Source organism: Dermacentor variabilis, chromosome 5 (genome assembly GCF_050947875.1).
Source record: "Dermacentor variabilis isolate Ectoservices chromosome 5, ASM5094787v1, whole genome shotgun sequence".
NCBI lineage: Eukaryota > Metazoa > Arthropoda > Arachnida > Ixodida > Ixodidae > Dermacentor > Dermacentor variabilis.
Genome location: NC_134572.1, coordinates 176268354 through 176292131, shown reverse-complemented (window position 1 = coordinate 176292131; position 23778 = coordinate 176268354). Strand labels below are relative to the sequence as shown.

At 43.6% G+C, this 23778-nt stretch overlaps 1 long non-coding RNA gene across 1 annotated transcript; it reads right to left on the bottom strand.

Annotated features, from left to right (window-relative positions):
* Nucleotides 1-17911: 17911 nt before the first annotated feature.
* On the bottom strand, nucleotides 17912-22491 carry LOC142582042 (uncharacterized). Its single transcript, XR_012828368.1, has 3 exons — nucleotides 22365-22491; nucleotides 20809-20844; nucleotides 17912-18135 (listed from the first exon to the last, which is right to left on the bottom strand). It is a non-coding gene; the product is annotated as an uncharacterized LOC142582042 (long non-coding RNA).
* Between the last annotated feature and the right edge of the window lie 1287 nt (nucleotides 22492-23778).

Sequence of the window (23778 nt, the reverse complement as noted above, 5' to 3'; positions counted from 1 at the left end):
GATTCCCAGCCTCCACTTGTGAATGCAGGCTATTCTAGGCCCGAAATACTACACCGGCTACTGGACTGCCCTGAATATTGCTAAACCAGGGTTGAGTTCAACGATTCTAGCCAAAAGATACTTCCTCCTCGAAAGAGGACAGCAATGTTATGCAGTGCTAGCGAATGACGACAGGCATGAGCGGCGGGACCGGTGTTATCTCTCCATACCAGGCTGTGGCAGCGCTAGACACTATACAGTCTTTTCAACATTGCGTGCAAGCGCCCGTACTTAGCCTTCACATGGAATTCCGATGTAAAGTATTTTTAGTTCTTTCCCATTCGCCGTTATCACCTGCTGTGATTATCATACCAGGCGCTTGTGTTCAGATGTTTTCAGGCGTTCTTTCTTTCTTAGCGCTTATCCACCATAATAGTCATGCTACACATGGCGTTAGCCTTCCCAGCCACCACTTTCACGTAAACATTACCAGTTGTCTATGTGTTACAGTACCAGTTGCCTATGCGGTCACGGCTCATCGTATTCTAAATCACCTTATTTTTAAATCTGAACTTGACGGCCTACCTGCGCAGCCGGGCGGCAGAGCAGTTGACCAATGGCACCTTTGCACCTGATGCTTCTCTTGTATTGACGAAGTTCATGGCACTTTGTGACGGGCAAGCAGGCTACGCAGAGTGCTGTTGAACGATGTTTCGCAATTCCGCATGGGCAGCGCAACAAGCCTGACTAGTCTCAGAAGCCATTATCGCGATCGCCCTCAAGGCAGCGCGCGGACCCGGAGCGTATTTACCGCGCGGTTCTAGTTACTCACACGCGCTGTACTCTTTCCTGAAGTGGACTTATGTTACGTGCACTGATGGTCCGGTGTTTGCGATCCTCTTCGTCATCAACTTCGCACTGGCATCTTCCCTTGTGGCACTAAAAGCGACCACAGGGCTACGTACCATCGAGCCCTCTTAGCTTTCGGGTTGCACACCAACACCGTTTCCCTCCCTCTTCCATTTGCCCAATGATAATGTACAGGAAACGTTATCTGGAGGTGCTTTGAGCCGAGCATTTTTTTTTCGCTAGAACGTTAACTTAGTCCGCCTGGAATTACATTAAAGAGCACAGAACTAAGGTAAAGATGCGAACTCCTTGGCAGGGAAGCATGCTTCAAGGAAACAGCGCTCGAGACGTGACAAACGAATGAGAAAAACATCCACAGGCCATTCGACAGTTGTATAGTGCGTGGTCACTTAGGGTCCTAAGCATAAATTGGGATAATAGAAGAAGGCACCTTTAGCCAAGCTTTCAGAAGCGCACGTAGTGAATCACATAAGAGGAGGAGCAAAAAAGAGCTAAAAATGAGAAGATGCGACGGAATCCTGCTGTCGTCAATGATATTTCTCTTTGCGGGGTAGTTTATTTTGATTGCTCATGGAAATCAAACAAGTGGCCCTCTTCCGAACGATCAAGACTGGCGATCAAGCTGACGGGAATAGCACGTTGGGATCGTTTAGATGGCAGTGTCCTGACAATTTTGTGTGCGAAGAGAGCAAAAAATAAAAACTGAGCAAGGAAAACAAATTGAGTAGCATTTCCAGCCTGTGAAAGTAGTTGACCAGCGAAGCTGCTATGGTGGTGTAAATGATGTTGGTATTGACACGTGTACCTATCTTTATCGGGCAACCACGTTTCGCCGCCTAACAAATGTAATCGCACAGCATGGGACGCGCCTGCATGTATCCGAAGTTTCTTGAAAGTTATCGATGCTTCTATTCGCTGTCTGTTATCGCTGAACCTTATGTTATCTGATTTCATCACCTGACGCGAATGGTGTAGAACTTTGCGGAAGACACGCGGGTCCGAACGATTAGTCTGGAACATTCGACGACTGCTTTATAAAAGCCGACACGCTTGACCCGCTGATCAGATTTCCGACGATCGCCGACGGTGTTTGCCGCTATGGTTGTGCTAGCCTGTTTTCGTGGGCACAGGTTCACCCAATAAAAGCTAGTTTTGTATTCCACCTTATTGCTGCTTTCTTCACCGTCACTGCCTCGCGACATCTGGTGGAGGTGCTTGTGCGTTCATGTACCGAACGCGCCCGCAAAGCCGCGATCCAAGCCCGACGCCCGAGGACAGAACCAACATCGCCCAAGACCAGCGTGCTAGCCGCAGACTGCAAGAACTGCCTCCAGAGCATGGACTTCTACCTGAGAAGACAAAGAAGATCGTGGTCAAGACAACCTCAATGGCTGCCCCAGCTTCCCCCGTTATCCTACAACAACCTCGGAACCCACCAACCTTCCATGGAGCAGCGACTGAAGACCCGGGATCATGACTGGAGACCTACGAACGAATCGCGACATTCAACAACTGGGACTCCGATGACAAGCGGCGGCATGTCTACTTCGCCTTAGAAGACGCCGCCAGAACTTTGTGTGAGAACAGGGAATCGACCTTGACAACATGGGACGTGTTCCGTAGCGGCTTCCTGCGCACCTTCACAAGCGTCGTGCGCAAGGAAAGGGCTGAAGCTATGCTGGACGCCCGAGTGCAGCTACCAAACAAGAACGTTGCCCTCTTTACGGAAGAAATGAGCCGTTTGTTCCGCCACGCCGACCCGGATATGCCCGAGGAGAAGAAAGTCCGCCTGCTGATGGGTGGTGTAAAGGAGGAACTTTTCGCCGGAATGGTAAGAAGCCCACCGAAGACCGTCGAAGAGTTTCATCGTGAGGCGACGAACATTGAGAAGACACTCGAGATCCGAAACCGGCAATTCGATCGCCGCACGAACTCTACAAACTATGCCGGGGTTAAGTCACTGGCTACCGACGATCTACGCGAGAATATCAGAGCGGTCGTACGGGAGGAGCTGCAGAAGTTCTACCCAAGGACGCAGTCCCAAGTGGATCCAATCGCTGAAATCGTCAAAGAAGAGGTTCAGTGATCGCTTGGAGTCCCTGAGGTGCAACCACGATCACCGCAACCTCAGCCGGAAGCGATGACCTACGCCGCCGTCGCCCGCCGTAAAGGTCCCCCTCCGCGACAACGCCAGGGCCCTGTAACGCCGCGATTCCGTGTTATAGAGTGTTGTTGGTATCTAACTCTCAGGCGTACGGATCATGCGTGGCCTTCGCATAGCGAAGGGTGGAGCGAAATCGTACCAAAATTCCCTTTGGTCGCCTTATCAGGCGGGCCCTACGTCACGCACTACGTCCTACATACACAGAGCTAATGCCGAAGGGCTTTTACGACGCCGCTCTCAAGACGCACATGTTGTCGACGCAGCTGCGATGGAGCGCCGTTTAGACGCTGGTGGCCGTTACACCGAGCCTCGTCGCGAGCAACTGGGGCGCGGTTCAAAAGAGTGCACGAAACAAAAGACGTTTGTTTGTAATTCGCGATTCACTATACTTCTTAGTTAAGTACCTGAATGAAACTTGGAAGGACTAGAGTTTCATTCCAGAGGACAAAAATGGGGCTGTCCATTTCCCTCCAGTGGAAGCAGCAGGCGGGAATTCTGTAACATTTTCAGCTTCAGCGAGAACTAACTATGACAAGTAAATAAAACTCGGCCTAATCATAGCGTCGTCTTAGTGGTCAATATCAGTTTAATTTTTTCCAAGATACCTACATTAGATTGAGACCTATAGAACATTCCCGAGAAAGTTGGCTTTGCTGCAAGGCATTTTCTGTTCGCCGCCACGATTATGCAAGAAGGTAGTCATAGACAACTTCGCTGTAAAAGACCCAGAAGCAGCAAACCATCAAATCATTCATGATAGTATACCTGTAATACGTTGTACGTGTACGTCATGCTAGTGTCTTCATCGCATTGTCGTCTGGCCGTTCTTGTCTATCTCGGCCTACTCGTGGCGCACTTGTTTCGAACACTACATCTTTATGTTCAGTGATGCATTATCCTTTGAAAATAGGAGAAACTTGGGCGTGCAATCCTACTGACCGGACGAAACGTACTACAGTTACCGTCAGTAAATGCTTTCGCTCTCTTTGATGCAAATGGTCGCCTGAAAATAAACAGCGCGGTTGACAGACACCAGTGATAGCTCGCCTAAACCGATTCACGCAGTGCTTCGGACCCGAACACATTTCTTGCTTTTCTCAGAAATCCTTACTTGGCTTTGTCGCAGCAGTTTTCAAATGCCAGATATTCTAGAATTTATAGGTGACCAAGACAGAATATCAATTTCTTCATTGCAGTTTGACTCAGCCTTAATTGGTAATGAGAAATTAGAAGCCGAAATGGTGCTACAGCTGGTGAAATGAGCAACTACCACTCTGCGCTGCCTTTCATATATGTTATTGCCCACGCGTAAAACGAAAATCTTCTTCCATGGTCATCAAATATTCTTTAATAAAAATACTTGTCCTCGTGCTATCTTTTTATCAAGAAAGGCTGGAGCCCCCCCCCCCAAAAGCTCAGAAATTACAAAGCACAAGAGTGGAAGTACGCCTTAGCCAGGTGTAGCATTGTGAAGAGCATACCATAAGACTTGAACATCGCTAGTTATATGGAAACCTGACAAAAGTCCACTCCCCTCCTTGCGTATGACACGCTCATACAGAGATCTGGTTAGGTTTCTATAGATCAACTTCAGCAAATTATTCAAACCCGAGGCGATACTTGTTATTCTGTAGCGGTAGTGGGTTCATGCCGAGTGGCATAGGGTATAGAAGGTCCAAAGGTGCGGGAATAAGTGGCAGCGTAAGTCCGAGGTGGGGGTGGTCATCGGTTGCGGCAGTGACGGACGACGTGGCCGAGACGACAGCAGTGGAAGCAGATCGGCCTGTCACCAGGCGTACGTCATTCGGACGGGTTGTGGCGAGATGTGGCAGAAAAGGACTGCCGGGCACGAGGAGGGCCGCTAGATAACTAGGGAACGCTTGGTCGAGACGTGGAACACACGGTGTTCAGACCCATGTTTTCAAATTCCTGTCTGACGACGGCCTGAATCATCGCAATGGTTGTTGCTGGCGGAGCGGGAGGCGTCGTGGTGAAAGCTGGCGAGCAGGCGGCCTGGAGTTCGCGGCGAACAATACGGGTGACGTCGTCGCAGGTGGTGGTCTGATGCGGTCGACCCTCACATGTTGGCGTAGCGGCAGTGTTGGGTAGCCGCGTAATATGGTGTTAGATACGGCGGCTCTTAGCCTGTTCAAGGCGACGGCATTCTTTTATAATGGCGTCGATAGTCGAGACGTTGCCGAAAACAAGCAAATTGAAAGCGTCGTCGGCGATGCCTTTTAGCACATGTGCCACTTTATCTGCTTCGGACATATTATCGTCCGCTTTACAGCATAGAGCCACGACGTCGAGGATGTATGAAACGTACGGTTCTTTAGATGTCTGAACATGAGACGCAAGAGCTTTTCTCGCGGGAGCCTTGCGCCCAATGGGGTCGCCGAACAGTTCCCTGAGCTTATCTTTGAAACTGTCCCAACTGTTTATCTCGTCGTCATGCGTTTTGTGCCACACGCGTGGGGTGCCGCCGAGATAAAAGATGACATTGGCGAGCATGATCGTTGGTTCCCACCTGTTATGAGCACTGGCGTGTTCATAGAGCTTGATCCAGTCGTCGACATCCTGTCCCTCAAGGCCGGAGAACACACCTTGGTCACGATGTGGGGCAACCGTGACGATTGTAGCAGTCGGACAAGCCGAAGCCGTTGCAGAGGCGGGCTCGTCACCGGGAGGCATGGTGACAAGCTTGGTGTGCAGACCACTTCGAAGTTCCGTGGTGACGACGGGGATCGCTGAGCTCAACCAGAATGTTACGTGTGGAAAGACACCGACGAAAGAGGCTATTTACACGCTATTTACGCTAGAGCCAGGCAGCCAGCGTGACACTCGCTCGTGTCTAAGGCACCGACTAACTTCTTCGTCGTTCTCGCGGCGGCTCGTCTCTTGAGCATCGCTCGATGATATCGTAATAATGTAATAAAAGCAAAGCTTTCCTTTGCGAACTTCGTCCGGTTTCTTGGCGTGGGTGGGGCGACCTGGCTGTTCTCTAACCGAATAGGCCAACCAAACAGAGTAGAGGACGTGAAACGCACACGCTGCTGGGTTCCTTGCACCACCACCAGAAGACGCTCCCCTCCGCGCATCAGCGGCAGCAGCGGCGCTGCCCGTGTAGTGGAAAGTGAAAAACATGCGGCCTGGCTCTTCTCCAACCAAATAGGCCAACCAATCATAGTAGAGGATGTGCAATGCACATGCTGCTGGTTTTCTTGCACCACCACCAGAAGACGCTCACCTGCGCTCATCCACAGAGTAAAGAGTGGCCAAGTAAAGAGTGGGAATATGGTGAGCTTCTAAGTGTAATACCGACAAAAATACGGAAAGAGAAACAACATGTTCGTTTGGAAAGGAACAAAGAAACCGAAAAGCTGGTGGCACGTGTCTCTCAGCCCTTGCTTTCAATGACTTGCTGAGGCACTAGTGCTAGGGACATTACATGTTTTACCGATCATCCCTCATATCGTGAAACATCTATTGTCATCGCAGGCACGATCAATCAAGGTCATTTTTTTGTACTTGAATTTTACGCACTTCAGAGCGAATAAATTTCAGGTCCTTTTACAGCCACATTGTACCACATGCACATTTTGCACTTTTTAGTGAATATTTTAGCCCACTATACAGCCGTGTTTCATTAATCCCCGCAATTAACACCCACATATCATAGAGAAGCACGGATCATCGACTTGGCGCTCTTTGGCCACATCTGGCCCTTGCGCCAATAAACTCTACTAATCAATCACCGAAAAGCTGGTGGAACAGGGAGATACGAGAAGCGATCGCAGAACGACAGAAAGCATCTCAAGAGCACAGGCAGGCATAGAAGGCGCAGTTGCCGCAGGATGAAGTAAGCAGTAAATGGGAAATATACCGGGAGAAAAAGTCTATGGTTCAAATACTGGTGCAAGCCAAATTAAAAGGTGAAAGTGAACGTTGGTTATCAGAAATACGTAAGAAAAAGAAAGCCGCACCTATAATATTTTGGAACCACATAAAATTATTAAGCAGGAAGTCAACAAGAATACAACATAGCCTAGACGAAGATGAAAACAGACTGGAAGGAGAAGCGGCAATAAATTACATCCGAAAAATAACAGCCGAATCTTTCCAAGGAAATGACGAGGCTGCATTTGAAGAAAAAAGGAGCATGGGAGAGACCCAAGTGGAAAAGAAGCTCGTGCTGACAAATTTCAGCTGGAAGAAAGCGGAAGAGAAAATTCCTAAGCGTACAGCCACAGGGCTACATGAGGTTCCCATTAGGCTGATTAATGAACTAGGACCAAGAAGTAAGGAAGCTCTGCTGAAAGCAGTGGAACAAACTTTAAAAGATAGAGGAATACCAGATAGTTGGTGACAAAGTAGAATGAATTTCGTTGATAAAGGCAAGGGGGAGAAAGATAGAATTCACTCGTATAGACCGTTGACCATTACATCGGTAATATACAGGCTAGCAATGTAGGCAATCAAATTAAAGCTTCAAACTTGGGCAGAGAATAATGGCCCCCCATTTTGGGAGAACTTTACAATGGCTTCAGACTAGGTAGGCGTTTAGATGATAGCTTATTTGTTCTTACTCAGTGTATTGAAATATCAAAAGTAGAAAGCCGGCCGTTATATGTGGCCTTTTTAGACATTACAGGACCCTATGACAACGTAGACCTCAACATCTTCGTGGATATTCTGAAAGGGGAAGGCTTAGGTGACAATTGCCTACAGCTTTTGAGAGAGATTTACCTAGAAAATACGTTTGCGTTGAATGGGAACGGATGAGAACCGAGGAGAAAGTTCATGTCAACAAGGGACTCAGACAGAGGTGCCCTTTATCCCCGCTGCTGTTTATGATGTACATGGTGAGGATGAAGAGAGCGCTAGAAGTAAGTAATATCGGGTTTAATCTCTCATACAAACAGGTGGGTACAGTAGTAGAGCAGCAGCTCCCAGGTTTATATTATGCGGATGACATCGTGTTGCTAGCTAACAAGCAAAGTGATTTGTAACGTCTGGTTAATATCTGTGGACAGGAAGGCAACAATTTAGGTTTTAAATTTAGTGTTAGAAAATCAGGTGTTATGGTATGCAATAAAAACAGTGAACAGACAGTGGAGATACAAGGCCAGGAAATACCTCTGGTAACAGAATATAAATACCTTGGTATATGGATAAATGAGGGCAATAGATATATGGAAACACAGGAAAAAACAATGAAAGTGAAGGGGAACAGAAATGCAACCATAATGAAGCACAGAGCGCTATCGGGATACAATAGGTACGAGATCCTCCGAGGTATGTGGAAAGGTGCAATGGTTCCATGACTTACTTTTGGAAACGCGGTTGTTTGCTTTAAATCAGGGGTACAATCATGACCTGATGGGAACCAAAGGTTATTGGGTCGCCTCGCATTGGGCGCTCACGGGAAGACCACAAATGAAGCTGGGCAGGGTGATATGGGCTGTACTAGTTTTGAAGTGAGGGAAGCTCGCAGTAAAATTGAGTATGAAGAATGGCTGAGGAATATGGAAGAAAGTAAGTGGGCTGGGAGAGTGTTCAGGTATCTGTATAGGAAAAACATTGATTCACAGTGGAGGAAAAGAACTAGGAAGCTTACCAGCAAATATGCGGCCTGTAGGGTGGGCAATACAGCAACAAAGAAGGTCAAGCGGAAAGTCACAGAGGCTGAAATAATCTCATGGGTGGCGGCAATGGAAAGGAAACCTGCCATGAGTAACTACATCAGAGGAAAAAACGTAATCAGGAAAGATACCATTTATGAGGACTCCAATGGAAGCTCATTACTTTTCGAAGCGAAATCGGTATGCCTTAGAACACGCACCTATAAAGCGAGATATAAGAAGGAAGAAGCATGTGCTTGCTGCGGTAAAGCTAGGGAAACGACGGAGCATGTTTTATTAGAATGTGAAGACGTCTACCCAGCGGTCGATTTAGGCACCACTGGTCTCCTTGAAGCCCTTGGGTTCAGCGGGAGCAGTGGTAAAGCAAACATGTCCGCAGTAGGCATCACCCTTACAAAAAAATTGTTGAAAGGTTATTGACGTAATATTGTTCAACGTCAAAAAAATGACCTTGAAAGATCATTGGGGAATTGTTGAAACATCATTGAGGAAATTGTTGACAAGTGTTGATAATTGGCCCGCGACATTCACTCGAAACATCATTGTGGCCTCTCAATTTGAAAGATCATTGGCATATCGTTGAAACTATGGTGTACTTCAATGCTGAAAGCCCATTGAAGCATTGTTGAAGATGTGTTGTTTGTCAATGTTGAAACCCAATTGACGTAGTGTGGAAATGTGTTGTTTGTCAATGTTGAAAACCCCTTGAAGCATTGTTGAAGCTCAAAATTGAAAGCCCATTGAGGTATTGTTGAAATGTGTTGTTTGTCAATGTTGAAAGCCCATTGAAGCATTGTTGAAGATGTGCTTAGTCTCAAAGTTTTAAGCCCATTCACGTATTGTTGAAATGTGTTGTTCGTCAATATTGAAAGCCCATGGAAGAATTGTTGCAGATCTGTTGAACATCAACACAAATTATGTTGAAATCCCTTTATGCCCCACTGGGTATTTAGCAGTTTAAACCTGCACTTACCTTAAAATACTGCTGAGCTATGTTGCATATAATTACCTTTGATGTCACGTTGGTATGTTTGCTGTGAGAGGATAGGGATAAAATTTAAATACAGCCATTTTGTATCGCAGGCCTCTGTCACCCTGGGCTCAAAACATGCTCCTAGATTGCCTGTAATAAAACATATTGCGAAACTGCTAGCAGTACTGTTATGCCACATTTTTCAATTGTCAGAGTGAATGGGCCTCCACAAAATCAAGAGTGCTGAACTGATGCTGACAAAAACCATTTTTCTAGGTGAACTGTTTATTGGTAACCAAACATCTGTGTAAATGTGCAACCATTTGTAGTTTGAGAACATCAGAAACTTCTTAAAAACTATTGCACAGTACAAACTTCCTGCAGCTTGACACCATAACAAAATTGAATACTGAAGGTGTAGTCTGTGTGGCCCTCAAGTAAAACACATTTCCCAAAAGAAATAAATTTTAAAAAATAAATACCTAAATAAATAAATGTAGAAGCAGACTGACATGACTGTCAATAAGAACACTCAAAAAAGGTACTTGCTTTCTCTATTAGTGAGCCAGTGGTACTATTACCATGGCACGATTTGCTTGAGCCCACAGCAATCAAATGAGACCCGATATGCAGGGTGGTTATCTTTAAGTTTCATGGAATTTATTAAACACGGACTGTTGCAGCTAACATAATTCTAGATACAGAGTGCCAAACATTACTTGCATGAGAAATCAAGACACCATAGTCAGCTTATTAAGAAAAACTCAGTTCCTAATAAAGTTTTTACGAATTGTAGACGGTAATTTTACAAGGTGTATGCACTAAGAACGAACTTCCAGAATGACACCAGTAACGAGACACATGCCATCAAACTGGCTGTAGAAATGCACTGCTGTAGCACTTTTTTGTTAACAAAACGCACTGTTATGCATTGAAGCACAAAAGTAACCGGAATGCCCATGTATTTCTCTCACATTTCTGAAAAAATCTCGCAACTGGTGTCATCCTGGAAATTAATTTCAAGTGAATATGTCTTTCAACCTCACTGGCTACAATTTGCAAACTGAAATATGTGCCGTCATGTTTAAGTGAATTAATATATTTATGAGAATCAGTTTAATGTTTCTATTTCTTGTGCTAGTAATGTCCACCTCTGAATAATCCAGCTCAAGAACAAAAATTATGCTACCTGGCACAGACAACTTTTAAAAAATCTGTAAAACTGAAAAAGGACCACTGTACAATCCTTATTTGTTGGTTGAATGGTGTGTGCCAATTTCAGTAAACCTTACATACTTCTGAAATATGGCAATCACAATAAGTGATGCTTATGGGAGCAGTTTATTATGCTGCATTGCTGTCGCATGATACAGTTGCGTTTTCTGCCATAACGTTCCTGCGCAGGTCATTCCATATCAAGCAACTTATTCATATTAACTACTTCAGATTTTTATATGAAAAAAAAACTATTAGTGATGTGCTGGAATAAAACAAAGTTACTCCTTTTGTGAGTTCAATTTTATTCACTGTCACAAAAAAATAACGAAAGAATTCAGAAAAAGATATGGTTTCATGCAAACATGAAAGGCACATCATTGCCATTACCAGAGATATGGTTTCATGCAAACATGAAAGGCACATCATTGCCATTACCAGAGATTTTTTGTTGCATTTTAAATCTAAGCCGACTTATACCTATTAATTTTTACTCATGTATTTTAGATAGCAATAAACCATGTTTACAAAGCTATGTAAAATGCAGTTTTTACTGAACTCTGACAATGGCACAGATGCACTTGCAGGTGTGCGATCCCATGCCGAATCGACCAGTGTTTTTTGACACCACACATATAGCTGAAACATTGCCATGTGTTTATAGAGTTCAAAACTCGTTACCCACTTTTATTAATTTTTGCCAGATATTTTGTAGCATTTTGGTGACAGTTTAGTTTTCCTGCTCAGCTGAGCTAGGGGACATCAATCAACATTCTTTTTCAAATGCACATTGTATTGATCGAGGCCTTCAAATGGTGTGCGTGGAAATACGGTGAAGTGATGCAACTGCCAAAATAGACAAATTTTCAAATATTTGAATACTTCAATTGCTTTTGGCACCGGCAAAAAATGAGTCAAATTGCAATCCGTTAGATTTTTTTTTCGTAACGAAAAATTCACAGGACAGAACTTAAATACAGAATGGTAGCCCAGGTGACATAGTATAGCAAAAAAATATGTGCAGCTTTGAAGGTTCAGCTGATCGCCTGTAAAAAAAACAAATTCTAATGTTTTGCAAGAAGCTTCATGTTGAAGGAAAAAACAGCTTTCGTAGTTGGCCAAAAAATATGATACTTTATTGGATAGCTCTACATGTCTGCTATGCATGTGTTAAGTTAAAGAAGGCATTATTTTTAAATGCGAGAAATTATTTTTTGAAATTTTGTCAGCACCGACTTTTCTCGGATGTGCGCACAGCTTGCCGGCTGGGAATGCACACGACAAAGCTGGCTTTGTCTCCACACAGATGACAGAGAAGCGGTGTTAGGGTCTGCATTTTATTGCCAAGGGCCACATGCTCTAACGCAACGAGGCTTGTGTTTGGTGTGGGCCAGGTTAACCATACAGCCATTGCACATAAACTATCAATACGAGGTCTGTTAGAAAAGTATCTGACCTTTGGCTGAAGAAAAAAAGAACTGGCATAACTGGAGCGTTGGAAACCTAATCACCCTCAAAGTAGTCACCTTGGGACTCCAGTCACTTCTCCCAGCAGTGCTGTCATTGTTAGAAGCATTCCGAGAAGGCCTCTTTCCGAACGGAGTTTAGCTCAGCTGTCGTTGCAGCCATAATGTCTTCTCTTGTCTGAAATCGCGCTTCTTTCAATGGCCTCTTGATTTTGGGAAACAGACAGAAGTCGCAGGCGGCCATATCAGGAGAGTAAGGAGCCTGTCGAACTACAGGAGTCTGGTTATTCGCCAAAACAGTCTGAATCAAGTGCGAGAAAAGCGTTGTCGTCATGGATGCGCCAATTTCCTGTTGGCAACTTCGGTATCTTGCGCCACACAGCATCACATAGACCATGGAGGACATCCCTGTAGTAGTCTTTAGTGATTGTTTGACCCTGTGGTGCGTACCCGTGGTGTACCACTGCGGGAGTCAAAGAAAGCAGTCAGCAACACTTTAAAATTGATGCGCACTTAGCGGTCTTTGGTTGGTGACGTGGAATGCTTCCACTGTAATGACTGGGATTTGGTTTCCAGGTCGTAAACATACCCCCAAGACTTGTCACCAGTGATTATGGTGTTCATGAAGTTGGGGTCACTGTTTGTGGAATCCAGCATGTCTGTGAGACTTCAACACAAAGTTGCTTTAGCTCCACCATGAGCAGCTTGGGAACGAATTTCGGTGCAACTCTCTTCATGGCCAAATCGTCAGTGATAATGGAATGTGGATAAAATGTGCCGATGCCCACCTCTTCCACAATTCCTTGGATAGTCACACGACAGTCCCGCATCACCACGGGGTTCACTTCGGCAATGACCTGGTTATTTCGGCATGTTGATGGCCGACTGGAGCGTGGCTCGCTCTCCACCGATGCGTGGCCGTCTTTAAACTGGTTGTACCACTCCTTAATCTGTGTGCTGCTCATAGCATAGTCACCAAAAGCAGTCTGAATCTTCGGAATGGTTTCCACTTGGCTGTCGCCCAGTTTCTGGCAAAATTTGATGCAGTAGCACTGCTCCAGTCACTCCGCCATTTTCCTTGCAATAAAAAACCGACGAGAGCACTGTGTACTACCTCATTCAAATGCTGCGTCCCAGCAAGCCACGCTATTGGCAGGCAGGAAAAAATTCATGCATGCGCTCAAAGGTTCAAGGGCGGCTGATGAAAACGCACTTGTTACATATTCATCAGGCGTTCGCAAAAAAAGGTCAAATACTTTTCTAACAGACATCGTACGTATTAAATACGTGAGGGAATCCTGCAGTGCTAAAAGATATGGTTCGTGCAGTTTACAAAAAGAAATATCAGCTATTATGTAGACAGTAAATCCAGAAAGAGCGCTGATATTGTTTATACAAAGCATTTTAAAGGGCATGTCGCAGTGCAATGCAACATACAGGGAGCAGGACACTTTGTGCCCTGCTCCCTGAAGCCCAATGATGATGCAAGTAGAAAACACCTTCATAATTAGGACTTAAAACCTACATGAGTACGAACGAATTCTTGTGGTGTTGTTTGCTACCACTGTTTCAGAGCCGGAACATGCTCATCTATAAAAGTCATATGTGCCATGTTTAGTCTGATGTGGTCAGACACCATTGGCAACCACTTCTTGCGTTCATGTTAAAAAAATACGAATTGAGACTGCAGCTGCAGCGCTTGACGTCACCTGCCTTCGCAATGATAAAAAAGGCAGTCAGTTTGTTGAATAGTTCATGTGGCTAATTATATTAACAATATTTCCTTACTAGATGACATGGCTTCATATATTTATGCTATATTTATGCTGTATGTGTGATCCACAAATGAAGATTATGAAAAATAATTTATCGCACTTAAAGAATAATACCTTTTTGTTACTTGTCACATGTATAGCAGACATGTAGGGCTGTGTAACGATGGGCGACATATACTTTTGTGCCAACCACCAAAGCTAATTTTTTACCTTCAACACGAAGCTTTTTGCAAAAAATTTGAACTTTACAGTTTTCTAGCTGATCAACTGAACCTCCAAGGCTTGAAATATTTTGCAGCTATCCCAAGTCAACCAGTCTGATTTTATATTTATTTTGTGCCTTCTGTATTTCCCTACGTTAGAAGAAAATTCAAACTTTGCAAATTTTGGCACTCACACCACTTCAGTCTCTTGACATGAACACCATCTGAATATTTGGATCATACAATTTCCCTTTCAGAAGAAACGTGTATCAGTGCCTTCTAGCTTAGCTGGGCAAGAACAATAAATTTTTGCCAAAGTTCAAAAAATTTTTTCCGAAGGAAAATAAATGGGGAGCAAGAGTTTGGAGCTTCAACTATATCTGTGATGGTCAAAAAAACTTTGGTTGGTTGCCCTGGAATGACTCAAGTGTATGTACGAAAGCAAATTTTCTCGTACCTACTCAAAATCAAGCAAACTTGAAATGGTTTGCCATAATGGAACAGTTCTTGACAAAATTGGGTGGTTTGGCATGAAATGGCTTAAGATACTTAAAAAATATATTAATAAGGAAAGACTTTCCTTACTAGAACCATATCAAAAACTAACATAAAAATGTAGTGAACTATAACAAAGCACAGCACTTGTATTCTGGATTGAGCAATCCAATGTGGACTTCTCAGGAGACTAGCATAATTAACATAAATAAAATTAACATAAAAATGCGAAGGCATAGAAAGGCACAACATTTGTAAGCTCATTTGTGAAATCCAAATTGGGCCCTTCAGCAGACTAACACAGAACATAAAAATGTCGAGAGTTACAAAAGCACAACACTTGTGTTTTGATTTGAGCTGTCCAACTTGGGCTCTTGAGAGGTTATTGGTCCCATGCGAGAAGCGAGGCCACAGTTCTTTACATAGGGCATGTTGGTACCAGGCAATTTGCGACACGTGAAGCCTGCAAAAACAAGAAGCCAGAACAAGTTTTAAAAAGCAACTTCCACATGCAAAAGAATGGCATGCAATCTGCCCTCGTTATAACGAAATTGATTTATGTATTTGTGTTGCTTTATTCCAACTTTCCACGGGTATAGCTTTACAGCATGACCATTTAAATTTATTCAGTGCGGCACAGGACTCCACTAAGTGTCAAATGTAGGAAAGGGCAAAGAGGAACAAAACACTGTAGCAAAATAACTTTATGAATATCCTCAATATCAAAGATGTGAGCTTTGCTTGCTGAGAAACGAAATGGTGAAACAAATTCATGTCGTTCATAAATAAACCTGAACTGACAACTAAAATTATTTCTTATAACTTTCATTAATTAAAATTTGCTGCACTTCACTGTGCTTTTCCATGCTCCAAATAGAATACTGTCATGTCACTACAACTGAGTGTAGCTTCATTTGATGTTAGGTTTCCTGAGTTCACATGCAATCGGAATGTACTTCTCGCCTTACAATGACTTAAGACTTTCTACATTAAAGAAGACACTGCTTACAGTGAAGTATGTTTTCTGCTTCGACGACTGAATTACTGTTATAATGAGGATTCCGTGTAGTGCACCAAGCTGCTTAGCATGACACATGCAGAATGTGACAGAGACGAAGAAATGCCGTCTTTTAAGAGCCATATGCCATAGGACTGACTTCTTTAACCCTTTTAGGGTTCACTGCCGTGCATCTGTGGCTGTGATGCAACGCTCTGAAAAAAATTTGCCTTTTCAGAATAAAGTGTTGCCTAGCATCCCACAGGAGGTGCTGCAACCTTCTGAGACTTCTAGAAAATATTCTTATAGTGCTGTCACTCCTTGGGTTTCTCCAAAACTGATTTTTCACCTAGCTCCTTGGTGTCTGTCATTGCAGTAATTTGAGAGTGTTGCCACAAGTTTTTTGTAAGTTTCATTACACAAAAAAATTATGCTGCTTTATCCTGCATAAAAAAATAAAACATGTAAAACTGCAAATACTGAAATGGTATTGCCACTTTATTGTTATTTAAAAATATTATTTACCAGTTTATTTTCTCGGAATGTCACTCTGAAGAACTTAAATCTGCAATAAAAATATTAAGGGTGCGCGAAAAGTGATTTTTGAGGCTGAACCGAAAAATGCTAGAAGCAAATCAAATAATGGATAGCTTCTGAATAATGAACAACTGATATCACAATTAATGTAAGATGAGGCTCACATCCTAGTATTATTAAAGTTAGCAAGTTTCTGTCATTGTTATGTTATGAAAAGCTGTTTATTAAAAGCACAAATAGAGCAGCAGAAAGTTTCTTCACATGCACAGGACTCTTCAGTAAGCATAAATGATTGCTGTAAAGCCTCTAAAGTACAGCTACTGAAGTAACGTAGCCTGGTCTGCTATTACAAGTTCTTACGTTTTATGTCTACACTATGTTATTGGAGGTGAAAATTTACCGTACTTTGGCTCAAATTTCATGTTTTATTGGTGTTTCGAAATATTAGAATACTCGCATTTACAAATAGTGACCACTCAAAGACTAAATTGAATAGGATACTATTCAATTCGAAAGTTTTGAGCATTTGCACACCACAAAAAATATATAACTCCTAAAATAGAGAGGCATATTTCTCCCCAAAATGTGATCCTCAACGGGCTAAACAAGAGCGACAGAAAAGCCCATTCACCTTTTTGATTAATTTAAGCCCATAATCTACTTGGCAATGGTTCATAATAACCCTGTTAACAGGTAGGTGAAGTAAGGAAGCAGGAATCAATTCTAACAATTTCAGAATGGGAGTAGTGGACATGTCCGATGGTCTGTAAGAAGCTTTATACATTAGGCCCCAAGATCCTATTCTCAATTTATTGAAGTATATAGGGAAAAGCCACATAAATATTTTTTTCATATCTTAGAATACAAAGTGATAAAGTGTGCATTAATAAATACGAGTCATAGGTTAAGTGCTTAGAATGAGTAAGCGCCCACTAAACGTAGTACTGTTGACAGCAATGCTTGCAACTCTGTCCCTGTTGTTTCTTTGATTGAAACAACCAAAAGAAAATTGCCACACCACTCAGGTTCCCTGTGCTAAAAGGTTGCTGTCTGGCATCACATGGACCTCCTTCAATATAGGAGCAACCTTAATTCGATGTGGTCAGTTAAAATTGGTGAAACTACTGTTTCACATCTCAGAACCTGGAGAGCTGTTTTGACTTCTGCAATTTGGTGAACATGCTCCTGCTCGAGCTGAGCAGTAACCACACTTGAGCATACCTTCTCCGCAATTCGCGTATTAGAATAACATTTTCAGGCTAACTAAACATGTCCTCCATGCCAATAGATTTGGAGCGTGCTTCACAGACAACTATTCCTTGCAATGACAGCCAAGTAACACTGCTAATGCGCAAATGCAGCTCATTTTATGTGGTGGAGCCACTAAAAACTTTCAGCAGTGAAGGCAGCTATTAAATTTTAGAAGCATTCGAGTATGGCGGCATTACGCACTTAAGATCGTATGAACAGTCATTCCAAATAGTAGGCGATTGTCGCACACAACTGCACACACGGGCTACTTGAAAGTCGTTTGTTATGCCAATGGCAAGTTCATAATTTTAGAAAAAAATGTGAATGTAAAAATGCAACCAGAAAGGATATATGGTACTTGCCTATAACAGCACTGACCCTGGTGGGGTCAAGAGCCTTTTTTTGCCCCTTGGTGTTATTTCCAAAGCCCAAATGGCCCATGAGCTCCTCCTCTGTGAACACATGGTGAAGCAAGGCCCTTGCAAACTTTCCTGGTCCACCATGGCAGGCCATGGCAAGCTGCGCCAGGATAACCTTCTCAATGTGCACTCCTTCAACCTATGTGAACCTGCATGTTTAAGTAAATGTTAGCAAAACAGTTTTAAGCCTTTCAAGCACATTCACACAACAGCCCTACTGCAAATAAATTACGAAAGTACCTGTTGCAAATCTAGATTGCTAAACTTGACTTCTTACAAGCTTCTTATGCTGTCTGGACGCCACATGTTTCAGAAAAACAATCCAGCACAAATAATAATAAACCAAAGTATCCAAACATCTAGTACTTGAAAAACGGGAGTACCAGCGAAACACAAATGACACGCACACAAGGAAACGGCATTAGACACGGACGGACGTTGGGACGGACCAGCAGACACGGACGGACGTTGGGACGGACCAGCGTCCGTCCCTGTCTAACGCCTTTTACGTGTGTGCGCGTCCTTTGTTTTGCTGGTACCCCCCTTTTTCAAGTTTATCATGCACCAACTGGCCCAAGAGCTTGCGCTAATGCACATCTAGTACTATTTATTGTGATTACCATACTTAGGATACTTCATATTTTCAGATGTTTGTCTCTATTTTCCCATCCATTTGTGTCAATAGGTAGTCCATGGTCTAATGGGGAGATTGGGCTATGTTGAGGGAAGAGTTCAAAATCAACCGTTGGAACAGCTTGGGTGACTGGGTATGCGACCCTGAGCATATGCCACTTTTCAATGAATCTCCTTCCCGCTATCTTGGGCAACTGCTGCTGCTTGTGTTGGCAAGCAGCATTAGGAGCTCAAAGAGGGACATGATTGTCGATCATTACTAAGATTACCACTACACGTCACGTTAGCTTGCTGTGCTGCAGAAGCAATATGTGAGATTCCACTCCACTGTATGAAATGTACATAAGCTGCAAGGACAGTATGTGCCAACCACCACCTCAATTAAATTAATCGACTCGCAAAGCACAGGGTGCACAAGATCACGGAGTGAACTCAGAAGTTTGTGGACAGTCAGTTGATGTCCATGTCAGGGACCTCTAGGGAGACTCAGTCATTTCCTCGATGTGCATCATCGTGCCGTCATACATTGTATTACAATTCTGTCTGTCTCGTTGTACCACCGTTCTAATAGTCATCACGTATCACCACAATTCAAAATATAAATAGACACTTATATCTACTGTTTATTTAATCTTTATGGAGAATACTTTGAGCATGAGTTTTTGCAAAGATCATGAATTCTACAGCTTAAAGGAGCACTAAAGCAAAATTAAATTAATTAAATTCTGGCGTTTTAAGTGCCAAAACGACAATCTGATGTTTAGGCACGCCTTAGTGGGGAACTCTGGACTAATTTTTACCAAATCAGGCTGCAAGGTACCTGGGCAGTTTTGTATTTCACCTCCATCAAAATGCGGTTGTTTGATCCTGTGACCTCGTGCTTAGCGGAGCTGTGCCAACACCCCTAAGCAACTACGGCATGAAAGCACTAAAGAGAAAAATTATTTTAGATGTATCTGTACCTGACCTTCCTACAATTCAAGAGATTCACTCATACCGTGACAAGAGGCTGAGTAAACTGTAAAAGCAGCAAGAGGAAAGATTGGTGGCAGTGCTGCTTTGAAGTTACCACACCCGCTTGCTGTGACGTCATGGATTTTGATGATGTCTGTTGAGGTGTAGCAATTTTTTTTACAAATAAAGGTGTTCTTCATCGTATTCCAAAAACCCAAAATAAAAAGCGCCAAGAACTTTTACAGAACCAATACAGCCCAAGTTTGAAAAAATACTTGGAATCCATGATGTGACAATGAGGTGTCAGCACAAAGATTTTGGGACGATACTCAGAAAATTGAACTTTGAGCTTTATTATCTCTAATAATCAAACAACTACCAAGAAAGTTACAGAAGTAGTTATTTAAGATGATGCTTTATTTTGAATTCATTTAAGGTGTCATTAGTGTCCCCTTAATACAAAACAAGGAATGCACTTGGCTGCGTAATAGGTTAACATGCATCACTGGTTCTTATTAAGGTAGGATTATCAGTATAGCAAAGGGCATGCACTGGCTGCTCCAGAGGGGAGCCCTTCCACTTCCCCTCAACCTCCCAATTTCCAATTTCTTTATGAGCAGTGATGCAATCTCTGTATCTTAACGAGACATAATGCCAAGGAGCTTAAAAATGCCATGCTGGCTACAGCATGTGGTGACCGGCACTTCACACCGTCCAGCTCGACATCAATATTTTTGGAATTTGGCCCTTGAAATGTAGAAAGCCCCGCTCACTGCTCGCTTTTCAGCCAACTTTCTCAAAGGGTGCTGCTGTTCTGGTTTGATACCTCTAGCTGTGCACTGCTGTATGAAATAGGTCATAATACCTTCGTTCTGGTAAAACTAGAAAGATGTGCACTCATGCAGACCAGTAATGTCCACACTAAGTTTCTGAAAGGCCCTCTCATATCAGGCATATACACTGAAAAAGGCACATTCTGCGTTTAATATGTTCACAAGTGGCACTGAAATTCACTCCCAGTCCCGGTGCAGTTGCAAAGTCTTTAAGCTGAGTGCTTAAAGGCACCATGTCTCCTAATGAAGGCACTCTGCACCAATTGATCACTGGAGCAAATGCGTTGCAGTTGCATCAGCAATGTTGTTGTTTTTTCTGCTTCCTGCAATACATTTTCACGGTATCACTGTATTTCATCATCGTGACGCTACAGAATGGATGGCCAAAGAATTCACTTTTACCGTTCCAGCTGGGGCCTCTCCCAGCTCATTTTGAATCTGAAAAAAGATGTCACTATTAAAACGTGAAGCCACGATGCAGCAAAAGCGACAATCAAAAGAGCTACATGGACCATTAGGCTGACATAAATGGACGGATACAAATGACTAGTCATTGAATACACTAAAGTGTGGCCGCTCTTGCCAATGGCAGTGTGACCTTGTCAAAAAATCTAGTTCACATTCCTCTAGTTACTTTAAACATTATTTCCACGCATCTACTTAACTGTGATGGCCACATATTAGAGGCAGCTCCTTCATATAAAACCAGTGTAACATTCTTTTACTCCCCGTCTACCTGATGCTACTGAAGTTTTGCTTACTCTCAAAGAAAGAATTTCACAGAACTGCTCTTTCGACAAAGCATTATTCCAAGCTTGTGGCAAAGCGTCGTGATTTAGTTCACAACGATGCGCTCCCCTTTCAATCTGTTCACTCTATAGTGCTCTGATTCAAAGCAAAAATAGCTTTTCGACATAACTAGCTACTTCTATGGTCACAAGAAACAATGCTAATTATTGATGTTTATGTTGCCGATAACGTATACATGCCGCCTCGAAACACAGTGGGACGATAACGCAGATATGCCAGGCATCTCGTTCCTTTACTGATTTTAAAACTATTGTTAAATCAGTTACTGAAGTGCGAAAAGCTGCAATTTCACGAAATTACATTATTTTGAATATTGTAGGACCTGGAGTGCCATGAAATCTGCCTTTCCGTGAATGCAAAGAGCGCCTACGCGAAGCCGTTTGGGCGAAGCACTCGATGGCATCGAACGGAGAAGATGATAAAAGAAAGTTGAATGCGTGCGACCTGGGGGAAAACAAAACACACGCGGTTGGCAAGGCGTATAACTCGATGATTTCGCAGCACTCTGTGGCATCACCCCTATTGTATCTCACGTATCGCATGTACACCCTTGAAATTCTTTATTATTATTGCGCGACAGCCTCCTCTGTGTTTTCCGATCGCGCGAACATCGGCCGCACGGCGTGTCAGATAGTGGCCTTGAAGCACCGCGGAGTCACTCGATCCTGAAGGGAACAGCGCAACAGAATACACTTTCGCCAATCCCACCGCATCCCCCCCCCCCCTTTTGCTGAAAGCTCGCTCACACGCCTTGTACTAGCGTGGCGCAAACGAAATATCTTCGATTACAGTACAGATCGGATGGTTTCGCGTCGCATTGTTTTGCGCTCATTAATAAGGCTAACTCAATCGGTGCTCGAACACCGTATCAGAAATCATGGCGTACAACATGCCCTGTTTTAGGTGGCACCACATAGCTGCCTTACGCCACCACAAGCGGAGTGTAAAGTTAAACCAGGACAAAACTCCACGTTATCTACCACAAATCTAGTGCTGTACAACCCATTCTCGCAACGGAAGGATAGTACTAGGAATGAAAACTAGAAAAGAGGCGCGCGGAAGACACGCACAAGCGCTGAAATCATTTCCCCGCTTCCGTTCACCGCGTCGCAATGGACGAACAAGGGGAATTCGAAACACTCACTCACCCTTGATGTCGCTGAGTCGGAGGCGATCATGGCGATCTTCGAGGCAACAAGTCCATAAAAAGCGAGCAACACGCAGGAATATTCCAAAGATGTCACAGCGAAGCACACAAAGAACACAGAAAACGCAGCAAACTCTCACGCAAACGGCGTGCACGAACTCGCAATCATACATGTACACTCATACAAATACACGCTTATATTATCATAAATTGTACTATTGGATAACAAATTATGTAATTTCATGTTATTACTGAACAATTGTTGCGATTTGCAAGTGTATAAAAGTTTTTTGCTTCGCTTCTTTGATGAACTACTTTCTTTAGCGCAGTAACGCAGTGCACCGGCCGGAGCTAATGGAATGCGCGGGAAAAGGCGCCAAATTCAAACGTCACAAACGCCGCGCTAATTTGTGCGCGCACAGTTTTTGTCGTTTGGATTTAAAAAAAAAGTAATGCGTGCCGCAACCATACGAACTGAACTATTGACCAGAAAAGTACAGAAACGTCGCTGTTTGTGCTTCTTATTTCGACGTCATGGCAAACTGCAGGCGGTCTGTCGTCCCATTCTTTAAACATTTGTGCGTGTGCTCCTGCGCTGTGCGATTTGTCACCGAGAACGTATAGCAGCGCAGATTGTGCTTGGTGGCCGAGCAGACTCCGAACACATTCGCCAGCACCCCGTCTAGGTCACAGAAAAGAATTTGGCCTCCATGTGAAATATGAGCACCATGTCGTACATATCGGCCAAGCTTTTCGTTTCGTTCTGTATAGCGCGCTAACGGGTAAGCGAAATGCACTCTGTAAAAACGATGTTCACTCCTTTCTCCGCCGCACCCACCGTGGTGGCATAGTGGCTGAGGTGTTGCTCTACTAACCCGAGTGCTTGGGATCTAATGCCGGCCGCGGCGGCTGCATTTCGATTGGGGTGAAATGCAAAAACGACCGTGTACTGTGCGTTCGGTGCAGGTTAAAGGACCCCAGATGGCAAAAATAAATATGGCATTTCTTACTACGGTGCGGCTCATAATCAAGGCGTGGTTTTGGCACGTCAAACGCCAGACTTGAATTTTGTTAACGTTCTCCGCCACCTTGACCATATTTAACATGGAGGCATGCAATGCCGTTTCCTAACACACAGCCAGGGCACTGGCCCCTTATAATGGACTCCGATGGAAATGCAGGATGTGTCCAATCATCGGTTTTTTGTCACTGCTTGTAGGGACGTTTGTCTTCTCAAACTGCATATATATATATATATATATATATATATATATATATATATATATATATATATATATATATATATATATATATATATATATATATGTGCAGGGTGTTTCTGCTAACTTTAGGCCGAGTGTATAAACTCTATGACGACGCGACTAAATGCATGTTGCTCCCTTTGGTATGTAGCG